General features: G+C 40.6%; 1 protein-coding gene across 3 annotated transcripts in view; it reads left to right on the forward strand.

The window, feature by feature from the left end:
• The window catches only part of PLAGL1 (PLAG1 like zinc finger 1), a 47645-nt gene that overhangs the window by 1651 nt on the left and 31972 nt on the right, over positions 1–14022 (forward strand). Inside the window, exon 1 of one of the 3 annotated variants that reach the window (XM_054196597.1) lies at positions 9692–12472. The exons of the other annotated variants lie outside the window; for them this stretch is intronic. The gene's annotated coding sequence lies outside the window, so the exon portion shown is untranslated. Of the gene's footprint in view, positions 1–9691; positions 12473–14022 lie in introns of those variants that run through there. 3 annotated transcript variants of the gene reach the window in all.

Below are 14022 nucleotides of genomic sequence, written 5' to 3' on the forward strand. Positions count from 1 at the left end.
AGTTTAAGTCAGAGATATCTAATCACGTGCAGCGGCACAAAGCGTCAAGCGGTCCTGTCCTGTCCTGTCCTGTCCTGACATGGTAACTTCTGCAAGACAAGAGCGTCTCTTTTTCTTGTGAGGTCTGCAGTACCCCGCTGACCCCACAGGTGCAGCACCTCTCTTGTGCTCTGACCCTTTGTTGGGGTGAAATAAAAGATGCTGTCATTGTGAATTCCCCTTTGCCGGTCCTTCAGGCCCCCGTTGTTGGTTTGGAGAAGCAGTGCATGAAGCACCGCTCCACCTCTGTGCACGGAGAGTGGCTGCACTGTGCAATGTGAAATGGGGCTGTGCCGGGCAGGTGGCTCTGGGTGGAACATGAGTAGTTCTGCTAAACAGAAGTACGGGTGCAGTGACAGGATTGGTGACAAATGGTGTGGTTATTATTTGATACGGTGTGTGTTTGCTGTTGTGGTGCCGCTATATGTGCACTGTATTTTCCATCATTAGTGTGCACTTACTTGCCCTGCATTGTAAGTCAAAGCAGTCAAAATCTCATTTGCCGACCTAATGGGGGCCAGTATAGATCCCGGAGTAGTATAACTGCGTAATAGGCTGATCGCCACTGCGTTTTGAATTGTTGAGTGCTCTCAAAGGTGTATGTCTGACATTTAAACAGGACCTGATCATTCCGATCATGCAGATACTGCAAACTGATAATAGGATTATTTGTGTAAGAAGTGGAAGGTGGGATGAGCTGACATAAAAGCTAGAAATAAGATCAGAAGGACTATGCCAGTTTCCTGGACCCGCGCATCAGAGGAGAACAGTAGTGGGAGGTTTGGAGAGTTGGATACAAGAAAGCACATAAACACAACAAAATAAATAATTATTTCGTAAAGGCAGAAGGGGCAATTAAATCACGTAGTTAGTACTCCAAGTTTAAGCAGGTTGAAGCCTTAGATTGGCATCTTCAAGTTTATTTAAAATTGCTCAGTTTTTAAGATGCAAATGAAGAGTTAAGCCATTTTGAGTGCATTACTTGTACGTAGACTTTCTTTTACCATGGGCACTTGGTTTGCATTCATTTTGCAGACACATAAGCCAGCAGGTCACAGATTCATGCTCTCTAACTAAAGACAATAACTTCTATTTCCTTTCAATTCCGTAATCTGCTCTGCAGCGAGAAGCTCCTTGTTGTGAAGCTCTGTGAGCACATGCATTTCTTCTCTCCCTGCCTGATCTTCTGCCAGGACTCAGTGGAAAGGAAACAGCATAAGATAATTCCCCCCTGACTGTTGAGACACACTTATTGTACAGTGTGTTACAGGGACTGGGACCTGAGCTGCTATCCCTTTCCCTCAAACTCCTCACTTCTTGGCTGATGATTAAAAACCAAAAACATCAACTACCACCCCACCCATAAGTGAATACACACACTGTACTTAAGACAGTCTCTGCTGGTGTTTGATATAAGTTTCATGTGTTTGAGCACTCGACATTACACACAACTTTATGAACCTAAATAGTTCTCTTCAGTAAGAGCCATCTGGCTCACAAGATATTTGCAGAACCAGGGCATATTTAAAGTACATATTGCCAACTAGGTCCCTACTGGCTTCACTGAGTTTTTATTTTAAGATGTCCCAGCTTTCAAAGATAAGCACGAAGCAAACAAGACTGCTCCAAATGCCAGGAGAACAGCAGTAGCACACTTCTACTTGAGCACGTGCCACCGTACAACTGGCCATATCATTTAATTGTCACTAAACCCAGAAGACACTGTTTGTTCTTTTCTTGCGTGTGTGGAAAGAAGTAGGAAATCTCTTTAAATGATGCCAAGGATACTGCTATTTTATGGTAAATAGCAGGAAATAACAAGAGTTAGGACAGAAAGAAGGTCAGTCTACTTGAATTCTGTATGGGAAAAGCTTGAAAGTTGATCATAAAATGTAATTCCACACACATCCCCAGAATAATCAAATAAGTATTTTGCTTCTAGCTTTGCTTTTTTGCTGACTTATCTCTTTCTTCTATGCATTCTTCTGAATATGGGCTATTTGGAATTTGCTGTGAAAGAGCATTTTGGGTTCCAGATGTTTCTGACATGACTATCTAGAAGCGACGGTTGTTTCCAGTGGTCTCTGTCTGTATACTTCTCATATTTCATCTCCTTTCTTGCCTTTTCTGCCTGTACTGATTGATCTGTAAAATGCCGGGAGCTGCAGTGCTAAATCAGGATCAAGGATGCTTTCGTAAACTAATTCTGTCTTGGAGGACAGAATAGATTTGCTTTTATCTTTCTGCTTCCTGCGCCTAGAGCGCTATTTTAGGAGCAGCTGTTTCACAAACAACTTGAGATAGCAAAATTTAAGCTTTCCAAATGGCATCGACTACTCATAATTCCAAGCTGGAATGATGATACAGTAGAGATAGTATCATAAGGCATTGATTTAGAGCTCTAATGAGTCGGAGAGATAACTTGATCACACTGATTACCTCACAGTGTTTTCTCCCATTCAGCTTTCATGGTTTTTCAAAGGACATCCCTGAACACACTGATGCTGTATATTCCCTTACTTTAAACCCCTGAAAAACTGTGGTGTGAATAAAATGCAGGAAAGCATGCATTTCTGGTCCTTGTGGTGGATCTTAAAAGGGTTTAAAGTAAGATCAGTCATGCTGGGTTGGTAACTCAGCATCCTTGTTTGTTGTCATTTTTTCCTCTGGAGAGCCTCAAGTTTCAGGTATAGGAAGATTTGGCTCTTTGAGTTGCTAATAAATCCTTGAAGATATTAGACAAATATAAATGGGAAGTCTAGTTCTTGTCTGTATCAGTGAAGTGTCTCAAAAAGTAGCTGTGCAGAAGAACTGTGTGCATTTCATCTTGTTATTCTTAACTTAGGTACTGCTATTGGAGTATAAAAGAAGATGTAGGGAGTGTTTTGGGAATATCACCATGGTGAGTGGCACCTAGTCCTGACTCTCCAAAAATTAAGTGCTGGGAAGGACCTCCCAGCTCTGGGTGACCCACAGGGGTCAGAGAGTAAGTGCCGACGTTCATCCCAGCCCAACTGCTGGGAGCCAGTCCTCTGTGTAATGTGGATGGATCCCCTGTTCCTGTCTGCTCCTCCCCTGCTCTGAGGGAGGTGGGAATGGGTCTGTCCTAGGAGGATGCTTCTTCGTTGCCTATTTTGTGTGTATCTTGGGGAGGAGCAGGGGAGTTGTCTCTTTTGTGTGTTGAGATATGAGATACAATAGGAGAGCGGTCATCTCCAGGATGTCTAGAGCAATCGTACTCTTTTTGCATTACGTGGGGCAGTGGGGCTCCTCACAAGGAAACTCATGTGCATGGCTGAGGTTGTTCAACTGGTGGCTGCGCAGACCTGCGTGTTGCACATAGAGCTGTTTCAGCGCTAAGTGTCAACTCTGTGTGCTGAGGTGTTTTGCAGATGACCTGCACGACCCAGACACGCTGCGTGGAATGGCTTACCACGTTCAGTGCGCAGATGGCACCACTCTTTGTCTTCACAGCGACGCTAACCATGTTGGGGAAAGTTGTGTGCTGCCAGTTCGGGAGAACTAGTCACTGCAGAACGGCAAGCTTCATCCGTAGATTAATAAGCTTGCTGCGTTCATCCTGCTGGGAGGCACTGTTCCCCTGTCAACCTTCTGATGCCATCGCTTCTCAAACAATCATCTGAAGAACTGTAGCAAAAAATGTGTTTGTAGCAAATGCAGAATAGCAGCTGATAGAGTGCATAGGGTGGTGCCATCCGTGTGGTCAACTGTCTGCATTGGGTGTACAAGTCACGGGCATGGTGCAGGTAGGCTAAAGAGTCCTTTAGGCACACAGAGTGACAGGCCTCCTTTAGTGTAGGCACACAGAGAGACAGCCAGTGTGCCCCCGTCCTCTCCATCTGATACCTAGAGCAGACAAAGACAAGGCACAGCATTTGCTCCAAGTCTTGTACCACGGCACAGGTAACAACGTCAGTGTAGATGTGCTTTTGCTTTTCTTCAGGGCACGTAATAGAATTGCACTTAGGAAAATACTGGAGTAGCAGTATCTAACCTGTGCTAGCATATACAACAGCAAGCAAATGTAGTGCAGCGAGCAATATTATACTTTGCTCCTCCACTCGATATCTTGTTTCCAGGTTCCTGTTGCCATGAATTGTGTTGAGGGACTCCTGAAGATAAGCAAGGATATCTTCTGCAAGAGAGTCACATATATCTTTCAGAGAGAACTGCAACAGCAGAAGTCTGACGTGCTTTTTGTCACTGCAATTTTGTTGGTTTACTTCAGCTAGAATGTTTTTTCCATCACCCCAGCTGTATAATGTGATCAACATCATTGGTTTGTCCTGTCCTAGAGAAATAAGTAACATTAGAATCAATACAGCTTTTTTTTAAAGATTACAATTAGAAGTGCTGCAAGGCTGAGCAATAAACAAGTGATTTATAAAGCATTAAAATTCTGTTTTGCCAGTGCCTTGACAGATTGATGCCCAAAGAAGACACCAAGTATCTATCTAGTCATTCTATTGTCCTGCAATAATAAACAGTGGAAGGACTAGTGAAGCACATATTAAAGACATAGCTAAGCTAATTCAAAGTTTATTTTGTCCCCAGAGAGGTGGATGTTCCTTCTTTGTCAAGTGGAATTATCTCCAGAGTCATTACCACAGATGCGGTGTGCAGGGAACCAAGGCGAGTATGAAAGGAAGGGATGCAGCGATGCTGAACAAAGATCTGGAAAGAGGTGGTGAGCAAAAGGCAAGGGAAAGATAATGAAATACAGGAGAGTATTAGCTAAAGGAAAGAAGTTACTAAAAACATAACTGAAGTTGTAAACAAAAGAGAAACTTTAGATGGAAGAACAGTGCAAAAAACCCCAGATTTGTTTTGTTAACCTAAGAAGTTCTATTTTAGTTTAATTTTCATTTAGTCTTAGCAACCAGCTCTACTTTCTGTGCAGAGAGGCAACCTTTGTAAAGGTTGCTAGAAAGCAAAAAGACTCTACATACGTGGTCCATGATGCTTTCTGGCTTCTTATTTTTTTCTTGTATCTTGGTGGGAGTCATGGCTCACCTCCATCATTGAATGAGTAAAAGTCATTAAACCCTTTCAAAGTGATTAAGACAAGCTAAGAAGAAGTAACGTAACACTTTTCTGCTTCAACTGCACTTAAGTATCTCAGCAATCATCCATGTTAATTAAACAAGTGATTTAATACCTCTCACAGTGAAACAGTGGCAGATGATTTGCCTGCTGAAATCAGGTGATTTACCTGTTGAAACACTACCTTTTTGTATTCTCAGGGCTTATCCAAGAAAAGACATGGGCTGCTGGCCAGAATCAGAACAGTTTGGATTGGAAGGAACCTTTAAAGGTCATGTAGAATCTAGACCAACCCCCCTGCAATGAGCAGGGACATCCTCAACTACATCAGGTTGCTCAGAATGAATCCAAATGCACTAGGCTAAAACCACTGTTTTGGTGGAACAGAAATTTGAACACTTGCACATGAGGTATCCCGAGTGGATGCATCATTTGCTTCTTGTAGACCTGACAGCCAAATAACCCTTCCTCATTCCGATGGTGCCAAGCACTGGAAAGAGGTCGCTCAGTGGTTGGTCCTCAGTGGTAGGTGCCAATGAAAGTAAGAAAAACCATGCCACAGTTGCATGGGAGGCTGTTATATCCCAAATGAAGGAGGATGAAGCCAACAATTTCAGTGAAATGTACCACAGCCTGTAGCACTGATTCATCACAAAGCCAGTGAAACTGATACGTTTCTGTAAAATGTTTTGGTTTCAGTTAACTCAGCATATTCAAACAAAAATAAGTTTTACTGGAAATATTTTGACTTGTTCATGACTCACTTATTTTTACAAATCTAACACTCCTTTCCCTACAAAACAAGTAAATAAGCAGGCAAAGCAAGCACACGTTTACTATAAAATCTGTGATCTTGAAATTCTGTAGTTCTGAAAAGTGTTCTCTGCTTTCCCTTCTGTGAACCTGTTGTGGGGGGGGAATGTTTGGGAAAAGTTTCTTACTGCTGTGGTGACACTTACAATGTCCTGGTTTGGAAACCTGTCACTTTGGATTTTTACTTTTGCTTAGAACAAAAGATTGCAGAGGCATTTTGCGTCTCTGGAGGTTGCAGATGGATTGTAATGATATTCTTATCACTGTTCATGCCCGGCAAGGCTTCTGGACCTTATTGCTTCTCGCATAACAGCTGCCAGTGACAAGAATAATTTTCACGCTTAGAAATCATCTTTACTTGACCTGTGCACATTTACACGCTGTTCTTCTCTCTAAAATATTCCTAGCATGAGTGATAGATGGAATCATTTCCTTTTTTAATGCATGGATTTGCTATGCAGATTTTTCAGCGAGTCTGCTAAGGTATATTTAGTGAATAAAAATGTATCCTAGTTTTCAAGCATTTATTACATAAAATGAAGAGAGGCTACCCTGACCAAAACAGAGAGATATTGACAAGGAATAAAACAAATCAAGGATAAATGGGAGAGTAAATTGTTTTTCCCTCTTTATCTTATTAAAAAAGAAAAGACTGTAAGTGATTTTTTTTTTTTTTCTGTAAGTTCTTCTTATATTTTCAGTGATTTGTCAATGTTGAAGCCTGAATCTCAGAGCACTTCAGTCTTTGCAGGCCTCAACACCCATACAGGCAGATATTTACAAATCTCTGGTCCCCTCACAAAGATGAAATACTGAGTTACAGAGTGTATAAGAGGATGTTAGGGTCATGAAAGTGACTCAGTTAAGAAAGGATTGCGGGTCTCAGCCCTTTTTTTTTTTTAACAAAAGAAATTGTCAAAGTTTTGCGAAGTTTTTCATACCACTTCTATCAGCATTAAAAATACCAACATTTAAAAATAATGTTTAAATAGGACATTACAAAAATTAGTATAGAAATCAGGGTATAAAAATAAGGTTATTTTAGATATTTTGTACCCAAATCAATTAAATGATTCACTAAGTAGTTGAAGACAATATAGAATGAATGTCTCTCTTGATCTGTAAAAATATTAGCAGAATATATTACTTTAAAACTTTTTTCTTATCAAATTAACTCATTGTTTAGACTGTATAAATCTCTTGTCTTCACGGTCAGTGATTTGCGCTGGTTACTTTATTCATCATCCAATTTAGAAAAACCCGTAGTCAGATTATAATTTTAAAAATTAAATTCCAACCTGACAGCAAAAATTGTCACACATCTACTTAGGTACTAAGGTTACTACCATACTTCAAATAATATGTTTGGGTCCCAGAATCTTAAATTGCATTAAATTGTAATGTTAATTTAATTATTTTTGACAAAGATGATCTTCAAAAGTTGAATTAGTGGAGTTTACAGGACAACTTAAAACAGCATCTTTGTGGAAAGCGTGACCTGTGCCTTCAGTTTGTCCCAGCAGAGCGCTGACTCTGGAATTGTCCTGATTCTCCCAATGCGAATCTGGTTAGCAAGTCATCAGTGATCATTTATTAGAAATCTGTTGGGATTTTATTAACATTGTAGTAGATGTTGGAGACTAGAATGTCATGGTGCAACCAGTAAAGTATACTTCAGTAGTTTGTTGACAGAAACCATCTAAGTATTGGACAGTGGACACTTCTAGATGAGTTCTTCTTAAGTTCTCCCACTTGCAGACCTCACATCCCGTATGAACATCTGACAGAATATGTTCATGTAGATTTTATAAATTACTGAAATGACCTTCTGGTAACTTGGGGTGCAAATGTCAAACGTCTGAGTTGTTTGGGGCTATTTTTCATTAACTCACTGAACCATACTGAATGGATGTTTCAAATGTCAAAGTTGGAGTTGAAGAGGTCATGTAAGTGGTTGAAGAAATAAGGACAAATGACCTCTTGGTGAACTTTTAATGAAAGGTTAGAGATCAGGGAATTTTTTTCTACATTATTGAAACAACCTTTCCTATATGAGGATAACTTTTAAATGAAGAAATGGTGTTCTTTTCCTCTGTTGCTTGAGCCCTTGGAGAAGTTAAACTGATTCCAAGACTGTCTCTGAAAAAATGGTATACAGGCAAGTGACTGTATTAAAAATGTCAAACTCCTGAAATACTAGGTATATTTTATATCTGTCTGCACTTTGCATTCATTACTCCATGGTGCGCCAAATTTCAAGTTCCTAATTTAATATTGATATAGGAGTTAATGGTGACTTATTTTTAAGGAGGTTTTTTCTTTCTTTGGAGGTAGTGGCTGCATTCTTCCTCTACCAGTCTCTACAGGGCTCTTCAGCATTGCCCTTGTTATTCTGGTTTCATATTTTTTTTCCGATTCTCCTACACTTTAAAAAGAAGCTTGCGTTGACAAGAGCCTGGCTCTTTTAATTTATTCAAGTTTCAGTTTTGCTGGAGAGAAGGGTAGAACTACATTACTGTTCGGGATGAAACTCTAAACAAGCATGAACGCTGTGCATGTAATGCCACATTTTTTGGCTTCTTGTTTGAGTAATATGCAAGAAGCGGCACAGGACCTCAAGAACGTTTGTATACCATACTATTACCGAGAAGGCTTTCAGTCCAGACCTCGGAAAGGCAGGAGTCCAATTATAACTCTGTGTTACAAGCCGTCAGTATGGGAGAACAAGAGGTTCAACTGATCTTTAGTTGACAGTGGGGAGCAACTTTTTCTCTCACTTTTATCTGAGAAACAGGTTACTGTGCTGAATATGAATGGTGATCCATTGTGTTAAATCAGCATCTATATTTATTCAACAATAACCTGTGAGCCACAATTTGCAGAGTTTTGAAATCATCATATGGCTTCATAATCAAAGGAAAAATTAAGGAAACAGTTAAGTAATATTTGGGAACGTGTGTAGCTTTCATTAATCAAGCATATATACAGTATTTGGAGGATTTGGGTATTTTAGAGTTGTGCACCATAGGCATTCTAAGCACTACTATGAAAATATAACCCCTAAAACTAACATACCCCTTGAGAAAAGGCAATAAGAAATCACTCCTGAAGTTACATTTTAATTCCAACAGAATTAGTCCCTGATGATTTAATGTGAGGGCTCCTTTTCAGTAGTTTAATAATCACACATATGAAGTAGTAGATCACATTTTTCATGCAGTATTCCACTCCAGCCAGTTGAGTGAAAGGACGTGGGTGGTTTTGCTGCCGAGTTTGCTGTTAGCAAATCCAGCTGCTGTTGGCAGAAAATCTGAGTGTGCAGGTTGCAGCAAACAAATCGAGGGATGTGACAGGCAGTAGTTACCCAGTACAGGGCTTGTGGCATTTAATTAAACAAACCACCTACTCTTGTCTCTCTACCTCGAGTATTAAGGTCTTAGTGAAAACTCTTTGCTTATGCTTTAGTTTGAGTTTTGAGGATGTATTAGTGTTATCATTGCTTCCTTCAGACGCAGTTCTCCAAGTCTGAGGCCTTTAGGAGTGGACAGAGGAAAGCAAACATTTATAGTAGCCAAGATGCTGTTAACAAACAGTGGGGCATATTATGGAAGAACATTAATTATGCTTTGATACATAATTTATGTATAGAGACATCCAGCTTTTATGAAGCAGCAGAAGAGACAAAGCTGCTAAACCCATTGAAATCACTGTTAAGATCGTATGTTGCCTCTAAAATACGTGTAAAAATACCTATATTCTCAACTTGAAATCCTTTTTTCAGGTAAAACTTTCTCAGTTTTACTAGTTTCTGAATGAAATGGTTATTTCACAGCATTGAAATTTAAAGCTGCTGAAGAGTGAGAGCAAGACTCTGAAAGTTAAATTTGACCAAATAATTTGAGTATTAATATTTACATAATATAGCAGCAACATTACACGCTGCCTTACATTACTGCAGTAGTGCTGCAGGATGCGTCTGGATGATGATGACGTAGGTAAGTGCAAAATTTGTGAGCATCCGAGGCTGGGAGGTTTTAGAGTACCATAATCTAAGCAAGATGTGTGAACTAAGGTGTTGGTTTCCAGATGACAAATCTGTTTTTGTGATTTCCTGAAATTTACTGACGTTGCTGAAGCAACGTCCCCCTTCGCTGATCACAGGAGCGGCTATTACACGGTGCGGGAACCGGCTGGTCCTTGTGTCTCCACGGGGTTTTGCTCACCTGACTTTGGAAAGCTGGCGGCTGCTAATGAGTTTTATTTGTAGTGAGCTTATGAAAGGAGAGAGTGTTAAAGCCAAGGTTTTCGTAAAAGCATTTTTGAAGCCGCAGGAGACTTGTTGACTCTGTGGTAGGCTGCCTGAGGAGGATGCAGGGAAGGGAAAGGAAATCTCCCTGCCACCAGCCTGTCCAGCGGAGAGAAGCAGCAGTGCCGTTCCTGAAATGAGTGTTGGGATGCAGGCCTGAAGCCGTGAAAAGAGTTTAGTCAAGGTATTGAGGGAGAACAGGAAAAAGTGCTTTTTCACGCGACCTCGTACAAGTGGGTTTGGTGTTTGTTTTGTGCCCGTTCAGTCCTGAGTTTCAGTGACTAGACCAGAGTCCTCTACACAGGCTCATTGAAATGGAAATGGTTTTGCTGTGGAATGCAAATTATTTTAGGAATGTCCCTGGGTCTTGAAGCTTTTTAAAACTCATGCTTCTAAGACTTTTTTTTAAGCTTATTTTAACCAATTTTCTTAACAAAACAAGGATCCAGAAGGATGATTGGTGCCTTGACCCTGACCCAGCAAAATAGGAAGTGTAGGTTTGTCTTCACGTGTACAAATAGTTCCTGGCAAGTCAGTGGTGGAAAGACACGGGAAATACAGAAATGCTTTGCTGGATCTCAATCAAAATGCTGAGTGCTTTGCAAAGCCAAACAACAAGAGCAGCCCTCAGTAAGGCAGGCTGGCATGAGATGCCATTTGGTATCATTCCCTAGGGATTTGTTTCCCGTTTGTTACTATCGCTTTTTTAAAATACTATTTAGTAGCATTTCTTCTGTTACCAGGGCACTGGAGACTGGCAAAGACTTGTATTTGATGTGTTGTCTGCCACAGGTCTTTTGCTGACCAAAATAAATCAACATCAAGTGATAGAAGGCTAGGAAAATTGTGATAAGAGACAGAGCCATATTTTAGAACAGGAAAAACTTGCTTAGAAACAAGGAGTGGGATTTGTTGATCTTTGTGTTTCTGGTATCAGGACACAGTATATAAAATGGATTTACTTTTAATGAAAATTGGTTTTTTGCTTTAAACTGAAAATAGACTTTGATAGATTCGGTGCATATGTGGACCATATTTGATGATGCTGGATGTTGAGGTCATCGTAACCAGGTTAGAATGTTGATTGGTTAGTGCAGGGAATGGAAAGGAAGGACTTTTTTTATGTATCTAAATTTAACACTCAACATAGCTTTGGCAAAATAATAGCCAACTTATCAAAAAATTATCAAAGTCAGTAGGATGTCTTACTGCCTGACCTCTTGAAGTCACTGGAAAACTGACAGTGCTCTTGATTGCTTGCATACCAAGGCATTTAATTTGTAGAGATGTGTATATAGCTATAAAGTTTCCTGCAGCAGTAGTTTATATATTTGAATAGTATTTGTGTGTGTGTATACACACGTCAAAACAATAATCTTGAAGGCATACAAAATATTCTTAGTAAACACATTAAGAGAAAACATATCTTTGAGTATGTGACTTTTATCTACCCACAGTCTGCCTTATGATTTTGTGCACCATTCTTTTACATCTGCATAGTCCTTTTTAAAAGAGAGAGATGTTACATATATAATTCTGGGTTTTCATTTCTTTAACATTCACAAATAAGACTTACATTTGAAGAACTTCAGTGTCCGTGAGCCAGACTTCTGTATCAGGGACACAAGTGTGTATGTGTTGTACCACTCAAGTTCTTTGCTTAATCAAGGGAAAGATGCGGAATCCTGCACATAAAGAAAAACATTATGATGGCGAAAGAGTTATTCTGTTTTATAATTATAAAATAATTCCATGGTTTGAAAAAATAATATAATTTTGTAAAAGTACAAATATATGCTATTTTATATGATAAATTATAAAGTGATTTATAATGTCATGTTTTCTTTAGTGAGTGACTCTACATGTAGATACAAAACGCATGGATATTTGATGAATTGTATGTAGCATGTACCAAATCCTGATTGGGGATGCACATGCGGGACTAACACAAACTTCAGAAAATCTCCATATGTTTCTCTGAATGGAGATTTTAGTGCTGCATAGTCATTTTCCCCTGTTACTACTCCGTTAATAATTAAATCGTTTCCATATCATTATGATTTTCCTTCCTGTTCATGAATTCGGGAGAAGAGAAACTACGTCAGCAGAAATGCAGTTAGCCCAGCACGAGCACTGGCAGTAGCCGAAAGAGAACAAGCAGGGACACCAATGGAATGCTAATGCAGCGTAATGGATGCGTTGTCTCCTGAAGGTGTATTTTCTTCTGATGAATGCAACCTGAGGCATAAGGTATGCTGAAAGTTATACCCCAGCAACATATTTCTGTAATGGGGGAAGAGAGTCCTTCCTGATTTAATCTCAGTGTAAGTAGGTTAAGTGTGGTTTTCCTGTCACATCTTTGCTTGTGTATTTTAAAGACATCTGCAACCGTATTACTTACCACAGATGTCTTGAAAAAATGCTTTTACTTGTATTTTACCTTTACTCAGTTGAAATGTGATAAAAGGTATTTAGATAACAATGTGATCTACTTGGGGCCATTGTGAATCTATAAACGGCTTGTCCTGGGCCTTCTTCCGAGTATCTGAAGCGTAGCAGTGTCCCCTTTTCAGCTGCACAAGTAAGGTGGACAGATGACTTCACAGCATCAGGAAAAGAGTCTTCTGGTGACGGGTTAACTAGTGCATCTCTTTGGCATGCAGCATGAAACCGAGGTGTATTTTTGAGCCGTATAATGTCAGATCGTTAGGAAGAGTATGCCTATGCTGACAATTGTCATTGGTTTTTGACATTGTTTTTGTTCGGAAAGCGATGTAAGGAATTCTGTAATAACCCCCGAGGGCTTGGGGCAGGAGAGCAGATGATGACGGTTCAGAACAGCCACATTTCTGCTCACAGTGGATTCGTAATTCAGAAGCTGTGATCCAGGTCTTTGTTGCCGCATGGCATAGATCTCTTTTGCAGATAGCTTGTTCTCTTGTCATCTGCAGATGGGATCATGATGCAACCTTAAGGGTATCACCCACAGGGTCAGTGTGGCAGTATGAAAGCTTTTGCTGTTGTTGCCACTTATGTCTCTTCCCACATCAGTGCCTGGTTTTCCTTTGGCTTTCTAGGGCATGATGCCAGGGGAGGCAGATGTACCTCTTCTGGAAGAGAGTCAGGTCAGCAGAAGAGCTCTGTCATGTAAACCCATGTGAGAACGCTGTGGTGTTACATGCAGAACAGCTGGCTTGAACAGCTAGTTGTAGTCTTACTTTGCAGACGTGGCAAAGGTCTCTCAGAGAGCAGTTTCCTGACCTCCTTTGCTGTGGAGTTTGTTGTCTCCGGTGAAGATGAGCTTCAGGGCCAGTGAAACAAGGGCTGGTTGGTCAAACTGTGTCATCCTCCTAGAAATCTGCAGTGACCTGCAGTGGATACAGGCCTTTGGCGAGGACTGCATTCAGAAACTTAAGCCAAGTGTCATTGCAATATTTTCCAGGCACAGGAGTAGAAAGTGGAGTCTTTGCTGCCCCTCTTGTTGCCTCTAATGCGAACCACTGGTAAGCAAGGTAGTTATCAAGGCTGTTGCTGGCAGCCTGCACGGATGTCTCATGTGCATCATGAACAGCCCCAGAGGTCCTGTGCAGGCTGCTTTCCCTTGCTGTGCATTTTCTTGTAGGATTTACCTTTCCACTGGTGCAGCAGCGACCCTGATACTCATGTAGGTCCTTCTCGTGGAACATATATGGAAACTGGCTGGCTGATATCATTAATTCCACATCCTCTGCCTTTCCCACTGTGGATCCTGGACTCCCAGGGCAATCCCACCACCATAATATGTACCCATCCCAAGTCAC

The sequence above is a fragment of the Rissa tridactyla genome, chromosome 3 (genome assembly GCF_028500815.1).
Source record: "Rissa tridactyla isolate bRisTri1 chromosome 3, bRisTri1.patW.cur.20221130, whole genome shotgun sequence".
Classification (NCBI taxonomy): domain Eukaryota; kingdom Metazoa; phylum Chordata; class Aves; order Charadriiformes; family Laridae; genus Rissa; species Rissa tridactyla.